The following is a 27,568-nucleotide window of genomic DNA, read 5'->3' as shown; positions in this document are numbered from 1 at the left end:
ATATTATATAGAAAAACCAGGAGATGGTATACATAGTTTTGATTCAGTCCAATGAATTCGGTTTTAATTTTATTTGAGAGAAGCATAGTATATTAGTAAGATTAATATTCTATATCTCATGGGTAAGATGGATTAAAAACAATAGTGGTGTCCATTATAACATTCTGCTTTTATAAAATTACAAGTGTCTTAAATTCCCCTTCATTCAAGTGTACTGATCCATTCTTTTTAATCTGAACATACTCTCTGATAATCCTTCAAAGGGACATACTAGGGGAAGGGAAGCTAACATTATATCAAGTGTCAGTGACTTTACAGGGTGTGTAATCCTATTACATGTGCTCCCAAAGCACAGAGAAGTTGAATATTGCTTCAGGTCATCAGTGGCAAAGCTGAGATTTGAGCTCATGTTAGTTTTTTTTTGCGTTTTTTTCAAATACAGTCTAGGTTTCCACTACTTTAGCATGCTGGTTTCAATTCTCTATGTTCAGTGATGTAAAAAAGTGGGAATCCACTTTATTACTGGGGCTCAAAATCGAGGGAGATCTATGGCACAGCTTTGGAAAAGGAAAAGGCATGTTGATCACCAGGAAAACTCCAAATTCTTTTGCTTACACCTGTTTTACATGTCTGACTATGCTTGTGAATATTGTCATGGAAAAAAAAACCACCCAGAGAGTTATTGAGATGCATTATGGTCCATCTAAACAATGGTATAGGAGTGCTAATGAAACTGTAGGAGCTGTATGTGTAATAATATTACAGTTTCCAAGATATGATGCACATGATAAAAAAAACCCAAAGCAACTGTCATGTGCCGTGAATATATTTTTATAAAGTAAATATTATGTATATGAGTGGATCTATATATAAAATTTGTATTTTTCTTTGTTTTTAGGTACAGAGACAAAAATTTGAAAGGGTTGCCTTTGAGAAGAAACAACTGTGACCCTGACTCTTTCAGCTTGCTATGATTGCTTCTGTTTGAAAATCATGTGCATGAATTAATTTTATTATACAAAATAAAATGCCCAGAAATTAATATTAACCATCTATTTGTTTGGCTTAATAGAGAAATTCTGATTTCCAAAATAGAAGACATTTAGAGGGAAAATATATCTTTCTAAAATAAAGTTATAAGAAATTTTATCAGGAGCTTAAATAATATCACTGTAAAACCTAAAATGGGAGCATTTTATTTCCCTTATGTCACAAGGAAATCCATTGAAACTGACTTCAAAGGCTGAACCACACAGCCATGAGAGCCACCAGGGGCCTTTTAATATAACCTCAGCTTGTTTCCTCTCTTATTATTTTTGCAATACAATTATAACTACAAATCCCAAACCATGTAATTGTCAACTAACATTCGGAAAATGCAAATGCTTTACCCAGAATATAAAAGGAAGTCCCTTCCAATCCTCTCTGAACTTTTTGGTGGTCTTCAGATACAAAATGACCTAGCTGGAGAAATCCTCAAAGATGAGTCAAAGAAGAAAATAATTGTCATTTCAGGAAGGGATGTTCTTTGCACATCAAAGGTTGCTGCAATGGGATCTGTATAATTGTGTTTCCTTTTCCCAGAATATGATGGCATCCATCCAAGGTTGTTCATTACAAATTAGCATTGTCATATATACAGATGTGTTTGATATCTGAGCTCAGCTGGTTCAGCCATTTTCATGCAAAGCATATTAATATGCTGTTGATGCCTAGGATATTATCTTATTAATATAGCAACATTTCATAAGTTTTCCTCACATGTGTGCTTTTTTAGGTTGCTGATGATATTACTGAAAGTACACAAAAATATGGTTAATACCCATATGAAACTATAAGTTCATCTTTCCTTCTAGAAGAACTCAATGAATATGCTTTGCAAATTCCAATAATCTATGCATGCAAACAAACGTACTTGTTAATTGTTCTCCATTCTGTTTTCTTATGGAGGCAGATCCTATTGTTTTAAGACAGCTAGTTAATGCAAGGTCAGGGAAAGGGTTTTGTGTGGTCTTATTCAACAAGCAGAAGATAGAAGAGTATGAACCTTACTTTTGCTACCTCAGAACAGAAATCTTTGCTATTTTGCAAAACTATAATTAGCTTTCATTTATTGAAATTCAGTCCACTGTTAGACTAAATATTTAGCTTTCTGTTGTTGTTGTTTTGACAGAGTTTCTCTGTGTAATGGCTCGGGCTGTCCTGGAACTCACTTTGTAAACCAGGCTACCTTTGAACTTCTAGAGATCTGCCTGCCTCTACCTCCTAAGTGTCAGGATTAAAGAGACATGTACATTTTAGTACTTCAAATACATGATTGAATTTAAAATTGGTGCCACACTTATTAAAAAATTTTAATTTTCATGGAGTCTTTTCCTCCTATTGGGTTGCTTTGTCCAGCCTTGTTATGAGGGCTTTTGCCTTGTCGTATTGTATACTGTTTTGTAGTGTTTAATTGTTGTTTTTTTGGAAGTTAGACAATAAATGGATGGGGTAGGGGAAGAAGGGAGGTGGAGGATTTGGGAGGAGTGGAGGGAGGGGAAATTGTGATTGGGATGTATTGTATCAGAGAAGAATCTATTTTCAACAATAATAATAAAAAAAAGAGAGAAATGGAAATTCAGGACTGCTAGCTAGAACCATACAGTTAATAAGGGGTACAGCCAATGTTTTAGAAACAATTTTTTTCTCTTCTAAGTCTCACAGTTAGGACTAATTTCATACAGATTTAATTAAGTGGAGTGGCTATTTTTGCTTTTTCTAACTCTCCAAAGGAGATAAAAGATGAATAGAAAGCTCTAGCAACTTTCAGGAGGCCAAATTGAGCCTGCAGTTCAAAGACCAAGTAAAAGAACAAGGTTGGAAGTTTCATTACCTTCAAACACTTGTTGTCTACAGCTTGAGAAGATCCTTTCTTCCAAATCTTGAGCTGGAAGGACTTTCATTGTCTTTTAATGTTTGAGGACATAATTACAGTGCAGAAAAGAAGCCACAGAGTTCAAGAAGATACACTGCACAAGGTCCCTTTTTGAGAGGTTTTAAAATCAATACAATGGCAGGAGGAACATTGCATATTGAAGGACAATCTTCTCTGATGGAACTTTTCTTACTCCCTCTTCTAAACCTCAGAGAAGCCCTTTGATAAATATACATCAAACTAGTGGCCATACCAGTTTGATATTTTCTACCTTCCTTTTGGTAGGTTCTGGTTTTCCAGCATCTTCTCTGAATCAGTCACCACATCCCTCCTTGCTGAATCAGTATCAGAGTGAACACTCTTTATGCCCAGTCAAAACAATGAAAATGTCGAAGCTTGAAGAGCTTACAAGTACCTTCAGTTTTAACTTCTTAGTGATTCCTGCCCTAGGATCTCACATCTCAGCTTGTACCTTAGAGATGAAGACAAGCGATATAGCTATTGCCTTGTCAATGAAGAGCTAAGTTAAGACTCTTAGCCAGATATATGGAATTACAATACTTTGTTCTTTCCATATGTCAGGGCTGTATGTCAAATTCTTGATACTCTCTAAATAGTGGAGAACCAACCTCCAGAAGTTACTATTTCAATATATGTAAAATGGGGTGGGGTGGGGTGGAATGTAGTACTTACACTGTAAATTATGCTGTGAGGCTGACATGAAAAACTTCCTGTGAGGAGCTTATCCACATATTTGTTACACAGTAAGTACCGAAAGAATATAAGTTGTTTCTAATATAATCGTTCCAAAATTGTCTTGAACATTTTTTTTTTATGTGTGTGAGCATTTTGCCTATGTGTATGTCCATCACATGCACGCAGTGCCTAAATGGGATGAAGTTATAGATGCCTGTAAGCTGTAATATGGGTGCTGGCAATTGAACCCAGGACCTCTGGAAGATTAACAAGTGCTCTCCCCATTCTCATGGTGCCTTCACCCATCACAGTATCTCCATTCCTGCTCTTCCACTCTGCTCTTGATCCAGCTCAAACATCCTGCTCCCTTAAGCTCTCACTCCCCATCCCTTGCCCTCCATTACCCAACCTGCCCCCCAGCTTGCTCATGTAGATCCCATCCATCCCGCCATTGCTGGGCAATCCCTGTGTCCCTCCCAGGGTCCTCCCTACCAGCCAGTCTCCCTGGAGCTGTGGGTTGCAGTCTGGTTATCCCTCGCTCCACATATAGTTTCTACTTATGAGCCGGCTCATTGGAGCCTGGTGCCTATGGTGGGATGCTTTGTGAAGCCTTGGTACAGGGAGGAGGAGCTTGGACCTGCCTCAACTGAATGTACCTGGCTCTGCTGCCTCCCCTGGGAGACCTTGCTTAGGAGGAGGTGGGAGTGGGGAATGGGCTGGGGAGAGGGCTGGGGGGTGGGAGGAGGGAGGACGGGGGAATCTGTGGTTGATATGTAAAATGAATGGAAAATCTCTTAATTAAAAAAGGGGGGGAGAGTAGTCACTGAGCCATCTCTCTAGCCCTACCCCCAGTTATTGTCTTAATCTCTAACAAGTGCTGACGTATATGAACTTTAAAGGCTGTATTTACTTTCTATGAATTTTCCATTTTCATTGGACGTTAAATTATGTCTAGGCAAAATAATAGAAACTGATAAAGAACTCTCTCTTATTTGACGTTATCCCTAACTGGCTTCTAAGACAGTTAAGAAAGAATAATACTAGACAACTAGGGTCAATATTTGCAATCAGATGGGAGGGATAAGATGTCACTTTGGAGAAAATCTTATGCCCCCCTCACCCTCACTGTATTCATTCAACAGCCTGCCTCACACCTGGCACCAGCCTCAGGGCTCACCAGCATATTTATTTCAGTCAGAAATAGAACTCTCTTTGCATGATATTGTCTTATCTGGTGATTAACTTCTACTTACCCTTTAACACAGAGCCAGACTGCCACTCTGAGGGTGACCTCTTTTGTGTCCAACACCATATTTTTATCACTACCTTCATCTCTGATTTTTACACATCTTTGCTAGGAAATGGTATTTTTTATACTCACTTGCCTTGTTCCTTCACGAATTAGAATTTTCTTTGCCACAAGATAGTTGTGTTCTTTTTTATAGGGATCCTCTGTCTATCATAATATTTGATAGGTAGTGTGCGCTTAACCAGCTTGTTTTATGAATTATGACCTTCCATCCTTCCATACTCTTGTGACTGATATCATTTGTTGGTACAAGCTATTTCATTTGGCTTACATGTTTCAGAGACATAATTTTGGAGGAAACTCCATTCTTGATGGAGCAGTATATTCTTATAAGCATAGAATAGGGTGTGTGCAATGATAGCTCCAGAGTCCTTTAATCTAGTCTGAAATACTATGCAACATTGTCACAACCCTACATTTTTCTTTCCAAAGAATATATTGGACCATTAGATATGGTTTCTGTTTGATGTGATAATCGAGAATGTGGCGTTCTCCTAGAGTTTCTATCCATCCTTCTGCCCAGAGCAACCACTGAAATTTCAAAATCTTCCAATAAAACATAATATTGGCAATTACAATTTCTTTTCCAAATAATAACTCAGAATAAGAAGTAGGGTGGTGATTGTATTTAGTATAAAATAAGGTTAATTTATTCCTTTCCATGTTAAAGTTTTCTGAAGGATGGAACAATATTAAACTCTTTCAAAATAGTAGTATACACTGTTAATGTGTTCACTCTTATTTTAAATTTATTATGTTTGTTTACTCACACAATCCTCCAAACAACCTCAGTGAAATGACTCTATGATTACATCTTAACAATGAGAGTTAAGGCACATGTGTAATCTATTTATGTTCACCCAGTTACCCAGCATCCAAGGTTTAAAAGAAAACACTGCAAACTTGTAACTTAATTTTATATTGTAGAACACACACACACACACACACACACACACACACACACACACACACACACATTTAGTTTAAAAACATTTAGAGTACCTTTCAATTATTGGGTTATTTCTGATATATTAAAGCTAGTAATAACCTGTGTTCTATAAACACATTTCTATTGAAGTAAAAACATTATGCTCAATAACTACATACCTAATATATTTAAAAAGCCTTATTACAAATGACTGCAAGAAAGATACATATATAGTATTCAGCTATGGGGTTCTATCCTTCCACACACTTTACAGTTTATTATCTACACTGTAACAAGGACATAAATAAGTGGCTTCAAGTAACTGATTGTCTAAATGGGATTTGGATTCCACAAAGGTACATGCCAAAAGAACATGAATATGGATATATTCCTACTATGTAAACTATACATATAGTGATGGAAGAAATTCTGGAATTTCTTTAGTCACTACATTAGTGGGCTTCACAGTGAGTCCCTATTGCTGGCCATGTACTTATATAGGTCTTTTTGGAACCCAAAGAATCCATAAAGAGTTCCAATCTATCAACCAGGGCATGACTAATGTTTAATTAGAGGAATGGAAACACAACAGTCTTAGAGTCAGTCTTTATATTTCACTTTCAATCACTCTACATGGAGATGTTTTCTTTAGCTAGACTAAAAGTTCCTGAAAAACACAAAGCATTTCTTAGTTCTTTACTGTTGCCCTCAGGACCTGTACAATCTAAAGTACGTGAATTGAGCTCTGATTGGAATGTAGTGAGATACTCACTTTTGTGAGTCATTTTTTTTCTACCGTGAAGGAAGGAAAACAAAGAGGATGACTTCTCTAGTCTCCTTTACACATAAGGACTTCCTTTCTCAAGTCTTTGTACAGTCATTATAATGACACTATGGTCACTGTTCTCATAAATCATAATAAACAACTTTCAAAAGACAAAGAATTAGTGAATGCCAGTACAGATTCAGAGAATGAAACTCTGATTGCCTAGATGCTGGTGGCCTTCCCAATGGGCTTCCTCACTCTGTTTCCTTGGTAAATATGCTCATTGTTCCTATTTGATAAATCCAAAGTAAAATACAGGAAGACTAATTCTCCCAAGGATATACAGCTGCAGTAATAGTAACGTTACATTCTCCTTTCCCTTTAGGATCAGGAAATATTCCTTTATAGCTGGCAATACTAGCCCCTGGCAACCTCAGCTCTCAGTACCACTAAGGGAAGTGCGTATTAACCAAACTCATTCCACCCTTCCCAGAGTGGTCTTATAGCCAATGACTGATAGATGAAAATGTCCACAAAGTTCAAGAAGTTCATCTCTTCTTCTCAGTTACAGATAACTCAGTAAGAATGCTTTGGTTGAGAGTTTACACACTCACCTTTTTTGTCCAAACTGACTTTCTTCCCTAAACTTCATCATGATGCTCTGAAGGGGGTGGGGGAGCAGTTGAACATGATCAAGACACATATGAAACTTTTAAATAACAAATGAAATACGTTTTAAAAAAAGCTATTCCATAATGAACTCCTTACAAGTTAATCTCCATTTTAGAGACTACCCTGACTGTCTTCCTGAACAGCCACTAGGTAAACCCCAATAACTTGATTACAACAGCCATGGCTATAAAACTTTTTTATATAGCTTCCTCATAGAGCAAACCCTAGGGCAATGCCCAGTGCTGCAAAAGTTATTCACAAATGGACCAATGATCACCTCCATCTTTTGTAGTTGTTTACAATATCATGCTATTGCCATCTAATAATAATTTATATGAAATGAAGAGGACTGAGATAATGAACCAGGTAATGCCAAACACCAGGGAGGAGTAGGTTTGAAGAAGCAGGAACCAGTCAACCATATAATGAGGAAAAACTAGATGACATAAGTTCTACAAAGTCTTCAATGGCCTTTGAGGATGGACTGGCTTGAGACATTCATGTGAATTCTCCTGACACAATATAAGGTAGGCATAAACAGTGTTGCTGTATCTCCAGAGAGAAGAGAAGGTAAGGATATAGAGATTCTGTCAACTATGCTACCCATCACTTTGGCTTTCGAGAAAATCAGGATGGTATCTTAGTGCTAATAGTAATACAACATGCCAAGGTAGAGTCAGGACTGTATATTACAGAGATCCTGAGTGATATGGTTTGTAATAAATCTTAGACAAGCATCTGAACATATGCATATTATGTCTTCTTCCTTCTTAATATCTAGCAGTGACCCAGCAAAATTTCAAATCCCATACTTTGATGTGGCCAAGATTTATGTTTAGTCACTTTGTGTCCAGAGTCCACACTCTGGGTTTTATGAAAGTTCATGTTTTCCTCAAGCTTGGCCTCCCTCACACCAGGAAGAACACCAGGAACTGCTTCAGGTAAGAAGTTCTTGACCTAGAGCCACAGGTTTGGGTGGCCCCATGGAGTTAACCGCAGAGAATGTTCCCCGCAAACCCACAGTACACAGAATCCACACATGAGATGTTAGTGTCCTTCTGTGCTTATTTATTCTCAGCAGAGAGTAGTAACTAGGCATTATGTAACAGAGGTTATAGCAGCTAAAACTTAAAAAAAAAAAATCTCTGCGGTTAAGTCTGAAATCAAATGGTGAGCACTGGAACATTTTAGATTTTCCACTCAGTAGATTGAATTACCAGATACTCCAGTATCACTTTCTCTCCATTTAACTTTGGAAAGCAAAGATCAAATGCATGACTTTGCAGTCAATTTCCACATTCTTCGAAGAACAGACTCTGCAGGCTGAAGCTAGAGCCTGAGCTTTGACAAAATGACACTGTGTAAACACAAACACTTATGACCTGAACCGAACGAATATTTCACAGAAAGCAGCATCTTTTGTTAGTCATGATAATCCATGTACATTCTAAACTCACTGTAACCAGATGGTGGGAATTTCATGTCAACTGTCTTGGTCTGGCTTCTTCTGGGTTAATAAAGTACAATGCAAAAATTCTGATTTGATAAATTCTGTATCTTCCTTCAATCCTGCAACCATCTTCTCTGCAGCCATGGTGGTCAGAGTCTCTTACCCTCAGCAGCTGTTTACTGCTTCTGCAAAGCTGAGGAGGGTCAAGTACCCTGCATGTTTTTGCCTTCCCAGGTATGGGACGTTTGTTTCCCTTATATGTCTCATGAGCAGCCTCCTGCCTCTTGGAGGAAGTGTTTTAATTCAGAGAAAACTGCTATACAACACTAGTATCTCAAGATGCTCTGTGAAATCATTCCCATCTGAGGCTACCTGAAACATAGGCTCTATGATGGACTCCATTGTTAGAGAGAAAACTACTAAACTCCATCACCAAGGAAACTCAAAGAATAATTTAAAAGTTCTCACATTTTATTTCACTTTCATTTTTCTAAGCATTGAAGCTTTTCTTCATGAAAGGCAAGACCAAATTTCTCAAACAAAGGTGGGTAGGAAATGAAGACTTGGTACTGAACCAAGTTTGGATTTTATCAAAAGCACACTGCTACTCTCTATCCAACCACATGCATAAAAACATCAGGATAAATTTTCTAGAGCTGAAGATTGAACACCTGATAGAACAAAGCAAATGCCATTCCTACCTTCTGGCTCTTTTCAAATTAGTAGGTAAACATGTTTTGGCAATTAAAACCAACTAGAAGGAGTGTATTGCCATAAGAGGTTTTAATTTACAATGCATAGCTCTGTATAAAGAAGCTGGTGGATAAAGTTGTTACCCACCCTTCTAAGACAAAAACAGCAACCCAAATCCTGCTGCTGTGTATTATGGACTGGTTCCTCATTTCAAGTGATTGTAATTGTAGTTTTTACAGAGTATGTTGACATTAAATGGGTTGATTAAAAATTAAATATGGAATGCATTTTTTTTTGCTAGAGACTTAATGATCAAGTTAAAATTTCCAGCAAATTGATATTATTATGCAGTTTCATTCAACGTTATCCACTCTTTGAACATAGTTAAAGTTTAAAATCAGAATGTTTTACAACTTTCACAGACAGTACAGAAGAACAGCAAAGATGAATACTTAGTGTGTTGATGAGGCTAGGAACAAGTCGTCGGAATTAGTTTTAGTTCTAGCAATTACATCCTCTTACATTGTTCCTCTTCCTGAAGCACCCTCACCTTCTCCATTTTGAAAGTGTTCTGTGCCATTATTGTTTCTTTATGGGTTCTCTTGAAGTTGTGACCCTCAGAATTATTGGGATCAAGTAGAAGGGATATCATCCCTCTACTCATTGTGAAAATGGAGTGCATGAGTGAAACTAGTTGTTGTGAATCTTTGCATTCCTAAAATTTGTATGTGAGAATGAATGGAAGGTAGGTAGTAAATAATAAATATGAAAAGTTACATGGAATATCACACCTAATAAAAGCTACATTAAAAAAAGACAGTGAAACGGGGCAAGCAAGACTCGTAAACAGAGTTGGTAGGCAGCTTGTGTGTGGAATAAGGTGGACAAGGTGAGCTTTAATCCGTGTTTATATTTAAGTAAATGAAGACTTGAAATGTGAAACTATAGACCATGTGTTACCCAGAAGAAAGCTCTGGTGTCTCTTGTAGCAGAGTAAGAAGCAGGGGGAGATACCTAAAGCAGGTGGCATCCTCTCTGTAATAGAAAGATGCAATGACCCAGGGGGTGACATTGGAGGAGCAGGAGATGAGGGATGCTGAGGGCCATGTGAAGATTAGACATTTAATCCAAGTGGGATGTATGCCATTGAAGGGTTTTAAGGAAGAATTACATGACCCGATGCTAAAAAGAGTCATTCTGGATACTGAGTTAAATTCACATTGCAATTTGTGTACCACATTTAATGTACTTAAGATAGCCACATCTTAGTCCTGAGAGATACAGCTTCTTTTTGTTTGAAATTTCAAGATATTTTATTTAGATATCGCTGGGAGAGGTGAGAGGAATCTAGGCATTTTTAATTTGGTTCCAGGGAAGAGCTATCCACCAGGAAATGGTCTGGTCAACTTTAGCCCCATAGTCAGCTTTATAGGTAATGATGACATGACCTAATAATATATTTGGATACTGCCTTTCAGTTGGCCAAGGTGTTTTACATGCATTGATCTCTGTCACCTTCACAAAACAGTCCGAATTTCATGTTGGTGGTGACCTTGTAGGAAGCATATTGTCTCTACGAGGTTAATTGACATTCCTACATAAGATTGCCAAATAAATTTCAGATCCAGGCTCAAAACTAGCTGCAGAATTTCGTTCTAGCCACATTGCTACTATGCCAGTTAAACATGCTGCTTCCTGCAGTAGTTGTTGCATTTGGGAGGCAACAATGGTCCATAAGTGGGTATTGTTATACTTAATAATTTTGATAGAGATTGTTCTCTCTGGAAACAACAAAAAGTGGTGTTGCTCAGTAAAAACCTAACCCAAAGTACATGTTCATCAGGGACTAAATTCTGCCTAGAACTGGGGAGATGACTTAGTCAGCAGAGTGCTTGCTGGGCAAGCGCCAGGCCTGAGTTCATCTTCAGAACTCACACAAAAAAGTAGGGCAAGGTGGCACATGCTTTTAATTCCAGCTCTGGGAAGGCGGATACAGGAAATCCTTGGAGTACACTGGCCTTCCAGGCTTGAGACATTGTTTAAAGAATGACACTTGGGTTTGTCCTCTGGCTTCAGTATCTCTCTCTCTCTCTCTCTCTCTCTGTCTCTCACACACACACACACACACACACACACACACACACACACACACACACATATAATGCATGCAAAAGAGAGACACAGAGAGAGAGACAGAAAGAGAGAGAGAGAGAGAGAGAGAGAGAGAGAGAGAGAGAGAGAGAGAGAGATATTGATTGAGCTAACTAATCTCTTTCCTCTCGAGGAAAGTCTTTAGTCTCTGTCAGCTCCATCTGAACAAATTCCTCCACACTCTTATTACTTTACTTTAGAGGACATTCATTCCCTGCCCCTGAACTACATTAGAGAGTCCCTATCTTGCAAATAATTGCTGCTGTAGTTCATCTTCAGGGAGGAAAGTTCTATGATGAATGAGAAGTCTGTTTATGAAGTCGGCAGTGCTTCATAGTCCTTTAAGAATGTTAAGTCCTATCAGTACAAATCTGAAAATAATTTGATACATGTCCTCATCACGGCTGGAAGAATAAAAAGTTGCCACCTGCCTTTTCAGAAAATAATGCAAATGGGCTGAACATTGTGGATTTAAACCGAGGCGGCTTCCAAAATTGGGAAAGCATAAGGCATAAAATTCCATCCCTCAGAAGTTTATTGGTTTTTCAACTCACATTGAAGGTTTACTCCTTGAAAGTTTGCCTCCTGGATCACAACGAATGTCTGCAGGAGAAAAGGAATTGACATCTATTGCTACATGCCAAATACCATCCACAAAGTCCAAATGACTGGTAATGAGCAAATCCTTGCTGCTTAATCACTCATCAACTAAAGTAGCATCATTAAAAAGATAGAGATGGCACAGCATGGAATTCATAGTATTTTAATGATTCTAGCTTGAAAACAAACATGCATAAAATCCATTTTAGATAAAATTTAAATATAATAAACTGGGAGTTATTGTCTTAAAAAAGGACTAGGTACTTTTTGGAGGATGGAGTTTAATTTAATACAATTTAAAGAATTGATTCAATATGGTTTGGGGCATTAGCCTTTGAGACATTCAGGAGTGTGCAGAGTGAGAAAGCACAGGAACCAGAGCCTTCACACAGATATTTGTGCCTATGGTAACCCTAGGCAAACAAAGAAATCATCTGCTCACTTAGCTACGACCTGTGTTTTCCTTACTGAACACACTTTTTCAGGGCACGAGGTCATCTAATCCCTGAGGAGAAGAGCTGGACTCTTAATCACAACCTTCTAATTCAACCCATAGTGTTCAGCAGCATGTACAAGGCAGCTGTGTACATTTCTTAAGTAACCACAGTTACAAAACAAACCTGGAAGCCATTTCTGTAGTTCTTGGAAAAGTTAAAACTTCCAAAATGTTTATTTGAAGGAGGATATTTTATGGGTGAAGGCTAAGCACCAAAACAGTACCTGGTAAATAGTTGGGGTTTCAATAAATATGTGTCGGATGTTGCTTGAATGAATAGCTGCTCTATTTTTTTTTTTCACTACCATTTCAATCCTTTAGATAATACGAGTGTTTCCCCTGCACTAAGGCACTGTGCCAGGTTACTAAGAGAAGCATAGGAGGCAGAAGATGAAGAGCTCTGGTTTATGGCCTTCAGTAGCTGGTAGGGCAGGATCAAAGGAACAAATGGTGTGAACCATGCTAAAAATGAGCACTTCACAATCAGAGTTAAGGAAGCCACTGCCTGCCAGGAGAAATCACACAGGTCCCAAAAGAAGAGAAGGGGCATGATTTGAATCCTACAAGAGACACAGAAATGAAGGAAGCCTCCTAAATCAAAAGTAACTCCATTTACTTTTTTCTCATAAAAGTTAGTTTCTATTCTGAAGTTATTGTATATTAATTGAACGAAATAATAAACTCTGTTATGACATTTTTATACATACACATAATGGCATTTCACCATAGTCACCTGATTACTCTTATTTATTTCCTTCTCCACTCTCTGTGGTCTCTTTACTTGTTGAGATTACTTGTGTGCATGAAAGCACAGGGTACTTCTTTACGAGTTGAGCTTATTTCATTGAGCACAGCACTCTCTAATTCCATCCATTTTCCTGAAAATGACGTGATTTTGTTCTTTATTGTTGAACATCCTCTACTGTGTAAGGACTATATTTTTGTTCAATGATGGGTCTGTAGGCTAATTCCACTACTTGGCTATTGTTACCTGGGCTACAATAGCAATAAGTCTCTGTTGTACGCTCCCCTTGATTTCTTTGGGTATGCACCCACACATGGTACAGATGGATCATATGATAGTTCTATTTTCAGTTTGTTGTATGACCTCTACGTGGTTTTCATAGGTTTATGTTAGTTTACGGTCCAGTCAACAGAGGGATAAGTAAGCCCTCCACACATTTGCCTTCATTTGTAGTTTTCCATTCTCCCAATAGTTATTGTGACTGGCATGAGATAGAATCTCAATATAGTTTGAATTATATTTCTCTTAGAACTAAATATGTTCCACATTTTTCATGAATTAAGAGATCATTTGTATTCTTTTATTTGAAAAGTGCCTGCTTAATTTATTTGCCGATTTATCAATCTTCATAACTCTGCAAGAAGCCAGATAAATCAGTCATGATGTTGCAATCTCAATACACAGAAACTGGAGGCAGGAGGGTGTCTATTCAAAGCCAAACTGGGCTAGCTATGTATAAAGACTGACTCAGTAGTGGAAGGAGAACCAGACATCTTCACCTTGAGTTTTTTTTTTTTTTTTAACTAGGTTGCAATCTGTCAGGAGTCTCCCACAATCTTCTTTTCTTTATTTTTTTTTTCATTTTTACATACCATCCCCAGTTCCCCCTCCTTCCCCTTCTCCTGTCTCCTCCTACCTCCCCCCATCCCACCCTAATCCACTCCTCAGAGTGGTTAAGGCCTCCCTTGGGTAGTCAACAATTCTGGCATGCCAAGTTGAGGCAGGACCAAGCCCCTCCCCCCTGCATCAAGGCAGAGCGAGTTATCCCTCCATAGAGAATGGGCTCCAAAGCCAGTTCATGTACCAGGGATAAATCCTGGTCCCACTGCCAGGGGCCCCACAAATAGATCAAGGCACACAACTGTCGCCCACATTCAGTTTCCAGAGTCTGTGAGCTTCCACTAACTGGGAGCAGCTGTCTCTGTGGTTTTCCCTATCATGATCTTGACCCCTTTTGCTGATATCATTCCTTCTCTCTCTCTTCAACTGCTCTCCAGGAGCTCAACCCAGCGCTTGACTGTGGATCACTATATCTGCTTCCATTAGTTACTGGATGTAGGTTCTATGATGACAATTAGGGTAGTCACTATTCTGATTATAGAGGAAGGCCAGTTCAGGCCTCTCCACTGTTGCTAGGAGTCTTAGCTGGGGCCACCCTTGTGGAATACTGGAAATTTCCTTAGTAGTAGGTTTCTCCCTTGCCCATAATGTCTCACTCTATCAAGATATCTCTTTCATTGCTCTGCTCTTCCTATCCATCCCTCCTCCAACTCAGCCATCTTGATCCCTCATGTTTTCTGCCCCCATCCTCTCCTTCCAACCCACCCACTTTATCCAGGAGTTTTTTTTTTTTTTTTTTTTTTTTTTTAACTATTTCCCCTTCCTGAGGCCCTCCATGCATGCCACTCTTAGGGTCCTCCTTTTTAGTAGCTTCTCTGAGGTTGTGGATTATATCCTGGTTATACTTTGCTTTGCATCTAATATCCACAGATGAGTGAGGACAGTAATACAAACAGCTTGATATTGGCATAAAAACAGACACATCACATTGATCAATGGAGAGTTGAAGATCCTGACATTAATCCACACACCTATGAACACCTATTTTTTGACAAAGAAGCCAAAATTGTACAATAGGGAAAAAAAAAAGACTTCAATAAATGGTGCTGGCATTACTGGATGTCGACATGTAAAAAATGCAAATAGATCCATATCTATTGCCACTTATAAAACTTAAGTCCAAATGGATCAAAGACATCATCATAAATCCAGTTACACTGCCCTGAAAGTGCCCTGAAATGAAAGTAGGAAGTACTCTTGAATGCTTTGGCACAGGAGATCACTTCCTAAATATAACTAGTAGCACAGACACTGAGATCAATAATTAATAAATGGGACCTCCTGAAACCGAGCAGCTTCTATAAGGCAAAGGACATAGTCAGTAAGACAAAATGGCAGCCTACAGAATGGGAAAAGATCTTTACCAACCCCACATCTAAGAGAAGGCTGATCTCCAAAACATATAGATAACTCAAGAAACTAGACTTCAAAATACCAAATAATCCAATTAAAAATGGACTACAGATCTAATAAAGAATTCTCAACAGAAGAATCTCAAATAGCTGAAAGACATTTAAGAAACTGCTTAACATCCTTAGTCATCAGGGAAATGCAAATCAAAACAACTTTGAGATACCATCTTATACCTGTCAGAATGGCTAAGATCAAACACACTGATGACAGCTTATGTTGGAAAGGATGAGGAATAAGAGGAACACTCCTCCACTGCTGATGGGAGTGCAAACTTGTTCAGCCACTCTGGAAATCAGTATGGCAGTTTATCAGAAAACTGGGAATCAACCTACCTCAAGATCCAGCTAAACCACTCTTGGGCATATACCCAAAAGATGCTCTATCATACCATAAGAGTACTTGCTCATCTATGTTCATAGCAGCATTATTTGTAATAGCCAGAACCTGAAAATGACCTAGATGCCCTCAACTGAAGGGTGGATAAAGAAAATATGGTACATTTACACAATGGACTATTACTCAGTGGTAAAAAGTCAATGACACCATGAAAATTATAAGCAAATGGTTGGAACTAGAAAAATCATCCTGAGTCAGGTAACCCAGTTCCAGAAAGACAAACATGGTATATACCCACTCATATTAGTCACCTTGAAATTTTAACTGGGCTGTTTAGCTTTATTAATTGTTTATCTATTCAGATATTCAAATGAATAGTGCATATTAAATACCAAATATTATGTCCACTGAAATTTCTGTCTCACTGGATTCACACTTCAGGATTGGAAAGGGACACACAGTAAATTAAAACCCTAGGGTATTGGGATACTCAAAATAAGGAATCAGTAGCACAGTATTGTGTAAGATCAACTAAACAGACTGTTCTCACCTGGTCTGAGATCAGAAAGGATTTTTTTTTCAGAAAGGACTTTGGGGCTCATTCCTGGTGAATGAGAATAGACTGTCAGAGAAGTAGAGTGCTGTGAAAAGGAGAGAAAGACATTCCAGGAAGAGAAAAGGGCTTGAATGGAACCACCCACTCCAATAGCATCCAAACGCAAATTTGAGGGAGCATATTTAAAATAATTGGCTTCAAAAGCACATGGAAAACAGATTTTCCTGTCATCCCTCCTCCACTTCACCTTTTCACAGGCTCCTTTGGTATGGCTAGACCAACAGGCAGGCAACACTGGCTTTAGGTTTCCCAGTATTCTCCTCCCACTCACCGTGAAGTTGCAAGCCACAAGTTTCTTGGAACTGTGAATATTGTTTGAACTAAAGCTAAAACAGGAGATGTGTTTTGAGTCATATTATGCAGGCATATTTATATCATCTGTTTATGATACTTACAGGTGGACACGATGACTCATTACACAACATTCTAAACATAGTAGCCTGGAAAATCCTTAGCTCTGGGAACTTGTTGGGTAGGAACACTGATATAGACAAGGAAGACTCTCTCAGGACGTAATCCATTTCCATATGAAATCTTTATATGGCAATATGAATTTTAAGAATGTGTTGCCAAACATATTTGAACTGGTGAGCGTGGGATGAAAGAGGACAATGAAAGATCATTGATTATGAGGCTGGTTATGGAAGGCCTCCCTCATCAGTGGAATATGCAGCTGCATGTGTATACACATGAGCATACCTGTGAAAGAGATAGGCACAGTAATATTTCTGTCTAGTTTGAATTTTGCAGTTTTTACTTAACTTCATATTCAAGTAGCTCCTTAAATAAAAAAGGAGTTTGACTCTTCAATTACTATACACACAGACAACTCAAACCACAAGATATATCCATTCTGTAGATGAATGTTTCTCGGGTCCCACCAAGCCCCACCGCAGTCCCATGGCCTGCTTATAGAATAATCACTCAGAAGCTTATATTACTTGTAAGTTCTTGGCCATTAGCTCAGGCTTATTACTAACTAGCTCTTACACTTAAATTAACCCATAATATTTTATCTATGTTTAGCCACGTGGTTTGCTACCTTTGTCAGTTCTGTCTTGTCATCTTGCTTCCTCTGTGTCTGGCTGGTAACTTCTGACTCAGCCCTCCTCTTCCCAGCATTCTGCTCATCTGCTTGCCCCGTCTATACTTCCTGCCTGGCTACTGGCCAATCAGTGTTTTATTAAACCAGAGTACAAAAGCATTATCCTACAGCACCATTCTTTCTCTATTAGGAGTTATTCTCTTACCCCAAAATAAAAAGCAACATTTCTACAAGACAAAGCTGTTATGATTCCATTCTGTATATTTTAGCTCAACAGGCAAACTTATAACAGCCCTACAGAAAGCAGTAAATTTTAAAGAAGTTTCTCTGAACAAATATCTCCAAGTTGAGCTGTCTCATAGGGACCCTTCCCACTGGGGTAGGGGAAACATCCAAAAGAGTCAAGGAAGAGAAAACTCACTGCTGTATTCAATTAGTTGAGGAACCATCAAAGTAAATAAGGTAATACCTTTAAGAACACACACAAAAAGAGCCAGTGAAGTAGAACAGATTAAAAGGAAAAAAGAAGTCTGTTTTAGCTACCAAGTGACCCCAGGGGTGAAGAATAATTTCTTCTTCAGGACACTCTTCGTCAAGGTCTTCCAGCAAGATGGCTGAGTGGAAGCAATTTCTTTCTGTGTCCGTAGAGAATTGAGGAAGTTTGCAGGAAATCCAGACTGAGTTTAATTCCAAGAAAAGTACAGGAGGTCAGCAAACAGGAGCAACTTTTGAAATGTTTTGTCCCCTCCTAGAATACTAATGGCCTTGAAACATCCCAATGGCCATGAAGTAAACTATTTGCATTTTAGGAACAAGAAGCAGCTCAGAGAGAAACTCTATTGACTTTACTCTCTTCTAAGGTAGTTTCCACAGAATTCTTAACCTTCATAGAAAGCTAATGACAGTCATCTCATGAAGTTACATTGGGCACACATTTAGTCATGAGTCCTTCTATGGATTGGAACTTGTGCCATCCTACAGGGATACTTAAACATTTGGAGTTTACGTGTTCAAGAATCGGAATGCTGGATGTGGTGGCACACACCTTTAATCCCAACATTTGGAAGGTAGAGGTAGGCAGGTCTCTTCGAGTTTGAGGCCAACCTAGCCTATGAAGAAAGTTCTATGACAGCCAGGGATACATAGAGAGATACTGTCCCCAAACAACAAACAAACAAACAAAACAAAATAAGAAATGCTGTTAGATGCTTATATAATTATTAATATGAAATAATAATGGTGTGAATAACAGTTATATATATTCTAAAGTGATACTGCTCTTTGGGAAAAGTAAATCTATCATCTAGCAAGTCCCTAAACATAATCTCAGCCAGAGGCTCCTACAGTCTTTCTGGCTCCTCTTCCACAATGTCTCAGAACCTTGTGGGAAAGAAGTGATGTAAGTGTGCTGTTTATGGCAAAGGACTGGGCAGATGCTTACTGTCTTCACTTTGATTACTTGGGAGTTTCTGCATTAACCGTTACCTACTGCACCAAGAAACTTCTCTGATTTGGTCTGAAAGCTGTTCTAATAATATGGTTAGAGAGGCAAGAAATTAGAGGGTAGTTTGATACTATGTTCATGTAGCAAAATCATATATAGTTGATTCTTCCTTGGGCTATTTGAGTTCCCTACCCATGGGTTCTTAGCCAGATTAACAGTACCAGCACAAATTTGCTCCTGTGACGTGGGCCTTAAATCCAATCTGAAAGTGGCAGGGGGGGAGGGGGCGCTGAAGAGATGGCTCAGGGGTTAAGAGTGCTGGCTGCTCTTCCAGAGGTCATGAGTTCAATGCACTCACATGATGACTCACAGCCATCCATAATAAGATATGGTGCCTTCTTCTGGTGTACAGGCATACTATATACGTGGTAAATAAATAAATCTAAAAAAAAATCCAATCTGAAAGGAGATAATTACTCCCATAACATTTGTGCCACTACTGTAGCCATGCACATATATTGCTATGAAGGTCATTATTGTAGCTCTCAGGGTTCACAGCTGTGTAAAGGTATTGATGACTTTAAATATTTTTACACAGTACAAATGAGTAAAACTCAGATAAATTGATCATTGGGAAGAAACTGCCTTGTCCAACCACAGGTGACAGGTGAATTCTATCAAGTTTTGCAAATGAAAGTCTGTGGAAAATGAATACAACATTTTATTAACCGAGTTTGTTCTTTGCGGCTGGTGAGATGGCTCAGTGTTATAAATGTAACTGCCTCCAACCCTGATGAAGTGAGTTCAATTCCCAAGACCCATAAAGTAGAAAGAGAAAACCTACTGATCACCACAGATATGCCACGGTATAAGTGTTTACACCCAGACCCACACATAATGTCCTGGCTAGTTTTATGTCAACTTGACACAAATTAGAGTCATCAGAGAAAAGGGAGTCTCAACTAAGAAAATGTCTCCATAAGATCTAACTGTAAAGCATTTTCTTAGTTAGTGTTCAATGGGCGAAGTCTTAGACCATTGTGGGTGGTGCCATCCCTGGGCTGGTTGTCCCGGGTTCTCTAAGAAAGCAGGCTGAGTAAGCCAGTAAGCAGCACTCCTTCATGGCCTCTGCATCAGTACCTGCTTCTAGGTTTCTGCCCTGTGAGAGTTCCTGGCTTCACTGCTATGAATGATCAACTGTTACATGTAACTTCGAGAGATATAAGCCCTTTCCTCCTCAAGTAGATTTTGGTCATGGTGGTTCATCACTGCAATAGCAACCCCAATTAAGACACATAATAAATAAATAAATGCAATGAAATTATAAAACAATATTCTGTGATCTTTGTACATGTATATAATGCATATTGACTGCTTTCAACACTACCCTTTTTCATCTCCCTTCTACCCATGTTCTACAAATTTCTTTCTCACCTCTTCCCCTCCTCCTCCCCTCCCTCTCCCTCCCCTTTCCCTTCTTTCTCTGTCTCCACTCTGTCTCTCTCTGTCTCTCTGTCTCTGTCTTTCTGTCTCTCTCTCTCTGTGTATGTGTGTGTGTGTGTGTTTGTGTGTGTGTGTGTGTGTGTGTGTGTGTTTCTCTCAGTGACACACTGAGTTTGAGCATGTGTGAACAAGGATTCAAGGTTATCCACTAGAGCCTTGTGGGGTCAGCAATGGGTACACAAAACTGAAGACAATGACTTCCTCTCTCCAAGAATCTGTTAGTAACCAAGAGAAGTAAGGGACAGGTTTCTATGAACCCCTATTCCCATCCATGCCTGACTTAGGCTAGTCTTGTGCCAGTCGATATAGGTAATGGTAGTTTTTGTGAGTTCATGTTTGCAATGATTGTGTCTGGAGGAGAACAGCCTAGAAGATAACATTTCTCAGCTTAGCTTCCAGCTTTTAGACACTTCCTTCTCCCTCTTCCTCAGTGTTCCTTGAGCTTTAGAGATGATGATATAAATACCTTATTTAGGGCTGAGCCCCCAACCAGCAGTTACTTTCAGTAGATTTTGTAGCTAGCTGTGAGTCTCTGAATTCATAGCTGTTCATTGCAAAAAGATGATTCTGTGAATAAGGCTAAGAGTAGCTTTTATCATTGAGCATAAAACACTATGTTTTAAAAGTGATGCTAGTCTTTAATCTACAGATGAGTACTTCAAAGGTTATTTACACAGTTTAGCAAAGATATAGAGTGAGAAATAAAAAAAAAAAAAAAAAAAACCAAAACAGGCCCCACTTGCACTGTGCCTAATGACTCTGCCCCTTCTATAGGCTCCATTCTAAGTTCCCATAACATCTCTTCAGGTGTGGGGTGACATCATGGGAGGGTCTGCATCCATGGTACCTTTTCCCTCCATCATTGTCTGTGGTTGCTGAGTTTTATGAGAATGAACCTCAAAGAGGGAATTCATCGGACAGTTATTGGCAGAAGCATATATGTTGGTATGAAAGGCATTTCCTGATCACTGGTGGAAACTAAAAATATGTATGTGTTTGAATTCAAGGATTCCAAGTAAGACCATAATAAATTCTCCAGATTGATTTGCTAAATCAATGAAAGGAAAGAAGTGTGGACTGAAGAGGGAGTGAGGGAAGAAAAGGAAATTGTAACTGAGTACATATTACTTTGAGGTAATTACATACATTGAGGTAGATTACATACATGATCATTTATTCTCAATCATTGCAATAATTCAATGTGCATGGGAGAATCATTACTCTCAATTTACATGGGAACAAACTGAGGCTCAGAAGTTTTATCTAACTTTATCAAGAGAACAAGGATATTAAAATTCTTAATCATTACTTTATAACTAGGTGTGTCATAATATTGGTTGTTACCCAGTCTTCCCTTAGTGCACCCTTGAGTTGCTCACCAGAGTCCCGAGAAGCTTGGGGGACCCAAGGTTCCCAGAGTTTCATTCCACTTCCTGGATTCCAGAAGTGTGTCTCCTCAAGTACAGGCAAATCTCTGACCCATCATAGATCCCAAATTAGAGTCAATTTGAATCCCAGTGATAAAACAAAAAAACAAAAAATTATAGTTTGTTGATAATTATGTAATCCAGAACTTCCTTGTCCCTGTAGCATTGCAATTACAGAATTACTCACTTTCATGGGAATCATGAATGAAAAATGCTGCTCCAGGCATCTGTGGGAGTTATGAACTTAAGGAGGGAAACAGTGTCTGGGACTTTCCATCCTTACGAGCTGTCTGTGTTCTGATATCAGCTCCTGTCCCATTTCTCTCTACTTACTGCTTACAGCTAATTGGAGTCACCCACATAAAATGCCTTTACAGAAAGTTCTCAGGTTGAAAAAACAAACAAACAACAACAACAAAAATACAGTGTAGTGTTGCATATCTACTTAAAATTCAGTTGTGTCTTCAACTATGGTGTCAAAAAAGTTATAGTAAAAGAAGTGAAAATGAAATTAAGCCACTGGGATTAAATATTTATTGATTTAATGTAGGTTATGTACAGAATCCAGTAGAAACACATAAGAATCCCTTATCTTTTCTGGGATATATTAGTCATAGACGTTAAGTCATGCCGAAGTGAAAATAAAGCTTGGTATCTCCACAGCATAACACAAGAAGCTGTTTACTCAAGTGATGTCTAAAGTGGCTTGATGATATTCCTTGGAAATTATCTTCTGAGTGATGAACTATGGACCAGCTGCTTTCCACTCATAAACATCCATCTTCAAATTTCCTACTTTTAGCTGTGTATACATTGCTAGTTGGAGTTGCACATACTTTTATTTCTAGGCTCATGTAAGTTACCTCTGTTCATATATTCCTGGTTGGATGTCAGCTACTGTCCTCACTGTATCCAATGCTAACTGGGAAGATGTATTCTTCCTGTATTCACAGAAATCAAACTGTTGGGTGTTTGAATTACATTGTTCTCTTCAGGAACATGGGGAAGCTTACTCAGTGGAGTTAAAAATAAATGAAAAAAGGAGCAGAGTATTTACAGCTGTTGAATTTGTTGGTGAAGCTTGGGACAGAAGAAAATTCCTAGACAAAGACCCAGAAGAATTAAGGATCCCACATAACATGTCTATTCTTGAAAACAATATTTACGACATGAGTATTTGCTGGCATACACACTGTATTAGTCATTCTGCTAATTGATGTGATCTTGTTGAAAATTAAAATTAAAATGGATGTCTTAACAAAAGCTGCCCCATCAAAAGCTTGAGAAACAACTTCTTCAGCCAGGACAGTCTATTTAAAGGTGTGCCTAGAAAGCACAAATTGATGGACAGGAGAAAAAGAAACAGGGAAAGAAGGTAAGTCAGTACTAGGTGGCATTATTAAATTGCTCACTGATACAGAGAACTATGGCTGGGCCTGCAGGTCATCACTGGAGTCTCCTGAAATGGTTTTCATAACTGGCCCAAGGATATCTAAAACTGTAAATGGGAGATAAATCATGACATCCAACACTTTTGCTGCTCAGGCTGTCCAGTAAAGTATGGAGTCCCCTTCAAAGCAGTGGCCAGTTGTTAAAACCATTAAGTGAAACTAGTTCCAATTCTTCCTGCTCTAGCTAGTCCTGAGGAAAATATTAAAAGTGTTTCTGTCACTTTTATACTACCTACATCTGCTTGCATCCCTGAAAACTCATATGTTAAAACAGTAATCTCTGTCAGATGTGGGGTTGGTGAAGAACTTTTCCCTGACTGTATCCTTTGAGCTGCAAAAGCTTCTCAGTTTCAACAGGTCCCATTGATTGATTGTTTCTCTCAGTGTCTGTGCTACTGGTGTTATATTTAGAAAGTGATCTCTGGTGCCAATGCACTCAAGAGTACCTCCTGGTTTCTCTTCTATCAGGTTCAGAGTAACTGGATTCATGTTGAGGTCTTTGATCCACTTGGACTTAAGTTTTGTGCGTGGAGACAGATATGGATCTGTTTGCAGCCTTCTACACATTGACATCCAGTTATGCCAGCACCATTTGTTGAAGATGCTTTCTTTTTTCCATTGTACGTTTTTGGCTTCTTTGTCAAAAATTATATATTCATAGGTGTGCAGGTTAATGTCAGGGTCTTCAATTCAATTCCATTGGTCCACTTGTCAATTTTTATGCCAGTGCCAAGCTGTTTTTATTACAGTAGCTCTATAGTAGAGCTTGAGATCGGGGATCATGATGCCTCCAGAGGTTGTTTCATTGTACAGGATTCTTTTGGCTATCCTGGGTTTTTTGTTTTTCCATATGAAGTTGAGTATTATTCTTTCCAGATCTGTGAAGAATTGTGTTGGTAATTTGATGGGAACTGCGTTGAATCTGCAGATTGCTCTTGGTAAGAGCGCCATTTTTACTATGTTAATCCTGCCTATCCATGAGCATGGAAGATCTTTCCATTTTCTGACATCTTCTTCAATTTCTTTTTTCAGGGACTTAAAGTTCTTGTCATATAGGTCCTTCACATGCTTAGTTAGAGTAACCCCAAGGTATTTTATATCATTTGTGGCTATTGTAAAGGGTGATGTATCTCTGATTTCCTTCTCAGCCTGTTTGTCTATTGTATATAGGAGGGCTACTGATTTTTTTGAGTTGATCTTGTATCCTGCTATGTTGATGAAGGTTTTTATTAGCTGTATCAGTTCCTTGGTTGAATTTTTGGGGTCACTCATGAATACTAACATGTCATCTGCAAATAGAGAGAGCTTGACTTCTTCCTTTCCAATTTGTATCCCCTTAATCTTTTTATGTTGTCTTATAGCTCTGGCTAGAACTTCAAGTACTAGACTGAATAAGTAGGGGGAGAGGGGACAGCCTTGCCTTGTTCCTGAGTTTAGTGGTATTGCTTTGAGTTTCTCTCCATTTAATTTAATGTTGGCTGTTGGCTTGCTGTAGATTGCCTTTATTATGTTTAGGTATGTTTCCTGTATTCCTGATCACTCCAAGACCTTTATCATGAAGGGGTGTTGGATTTTGTCAAATGCCTTTTCTGCATCTAGTGAGATGATCATGTGTTTTTTTTCTTTGAGTTTGTTTATATGGTGTATTACATTGACAGACTTTCATGTGGCAGAGGGCTGATATCCAGAATATATAAAGAACTCAAGAAATTAGACATCAAAATGCCCAACAGTCCAATTAAGAAATGGGCTATAGAACTAAACAGAGAATTCTCCACAGAGGAAGTTCAAGTGGCTGAAAGACATTTAAGGAATTGCTCACCATCCCTGGGAAATGCAAATCAAAACAACTCTGAGATACCACCTTACACCTGTCATAATGGCTAAGATCAAAAACACAGAAGATAGCTTATGTTGGTGAGGATGTGGAGCAAGGGGAACTCTCCTCCACTGCTGATGGGAATGCAAGCTTGTACAGCCACTTTGGAAATCAATACAGCACTTCCTTAGAAAATTGGGAATCCATCTCCCCCAAGACCCAGCTATAGCACTCTTGGGCATATACCCAAGGAATGCTCAATCATACCACAAGGGCATTTGCTCAGCTATGTTCATATCAGCATTGTTTGTAATAGCCAGAACCTGGAAACAACCTAGATGCCCTTCAACTGAAGAATGGATAAAGAAAATATGGTGCATATACACATATACTCAGCAGAGAAAAACAATGAGATCATGAGGTTTGCAGGCAAATGGATGGATCTAGAAAAAATCATCCTGAGTGAGGTAACCCAGACTCAGAAGGACAAACATGGTATTTACTCACTCATAGGAGGATACTAGATATAAAACAAAGATGACTAGACTGCTACACAGCTCCATGGAGGCTACCTACAAAACGGGACCCTAGGAAAGACCCAGGGATCACTCATTGACAGAGAAATGGATGAGATCTACATGAACAACCTGGACAACAGTGGGAGTAATGAAGGGCAAGATTTGAGGGAAAGAAAGCTTAGGGGAGCAGAAGATCCCAACTGGATCAAATAGAGAAAGGGAGAACGAAGAATAACAGACCATGATAAATGAAGACCACATGAGAACAGGAATAGGCAGAGTGCTCGAGAGGTGCCCAGAAATCCACAATGATATATCTTCTGTAGACTGCTGGCAATGATTGAGAGAAAGCCTGAACTTACCTAGTCTGGTGATCAGATGGCCAAACACCCTAACTGTTGTGCTGGAACTCTCATGCAATAACTGATGGAAGTGGATGCAGAGATCCTCAGTCAGGCCCCAGATGGAGCTCCAAGTGTCCAACTGTTGAGAAAGAGGAGGGACTGCAAGAGCGTGAATTGTTGAATCCAAGATTGTAAAAAGCACAGGGACAAATAGCTAATCGAAAGAAAGCACATGAATTATGAACCAAAGGCTGTGGAGCCCCCAGCTAGATCAGGTCCTCTGGACAAGTGAGACAATTGAATAGCTTGATCTATTTGGGAGGCACCCAGGCTGTGGGACCAGGATCTGTCCTTAGTGTATGAGCTGGCTGTTTGAAACCCTGGGCTTACACAGGGACACATGCTCAGCCTGGAAGGAGGGGACAGGACCTGCCTGTACTGAATCCACCAGGTTTAAATGAATCCCCAGAGGTGTCTTGGTCCTGGAGGACATGGGAATGGAGGGGAGGGGTTAGAGGTAAGGTGGGGGTGGGAGGGGGGAGGATGGGGGAACTGATGTATAAAATTAAAACACATAATAATAATAATAATAATAATAATAAAAAACAGTAATCTCCAAGTATGATTGCATTAAGAGATAATTTTATAGTAGTTATTAAATTTAAATAAGGTAATAAGGTCAGGATCAGATAGGATTAGATTTCTTTTAAGAAAAATGCTAGAAATAATCTCTCTCTACCCCTCTCCATTCCTCTGTGTGCATGTCCTCCTTGTTCTCCTCTTCTCCCCAGTCACAAACCAAGAAGAGGCATGTGAACATACAGTGAGAAAATAGCCATCTTCCTGCCAGGAAGATGTCCTCCCTAGAAGTGAGTGTGCTTGCTAGCACTTTGATTATAGTCTTGAGAACTGTATGCATTAAATTTCTGTGGTTTAAGTCACCTAACCTATAGCATTTTGTTGTGGAGGCCCCAGTAGACTAATACACTATCCATTCCGTGTGATCTAGGTTGCTTTGCTATGTTTGGTTTGGTTGCCTGCCTAGGAAGATGGTCCAAGTCCTTCAGTTCTGGGGGCTTTGGACTATGCTCTTTTTTGGCTGGTCATGATTGTTACATTCACCTAGTGATCATTTACTGGTTACAAATGAGTAAAGTATGTACAGATGATTCCCTGGTTTTCAAATATCATTTTTTTTTTTTTTTGGTGTTTTGAGACAGGGTTTCTCTGTGTAGCTTTGCACCTTTCCTGGAACTCACTCTGTAGCCCAGGCTGTCCTCGAACTCACAGAGATCCGCCTGCCTCTGCCTCCCGAGTTCTGGGATTAAA

Source organism: Onychomys torridus, chromosome 16, assembly GCF_903995425.1.
Source record: "Onychomys torridus chromosome 16, mOncTor1.1, whole genome shotgun sequence".
NCBI classification, from domain to species: Eukaryota; Metazoa; Chordata; class Mammalia; order Rodentia; family Cricetidae; genus Onychomys; species Onychomys torridus.
This window is presented reverse-complemented; position numbering follows the sequence as displayed.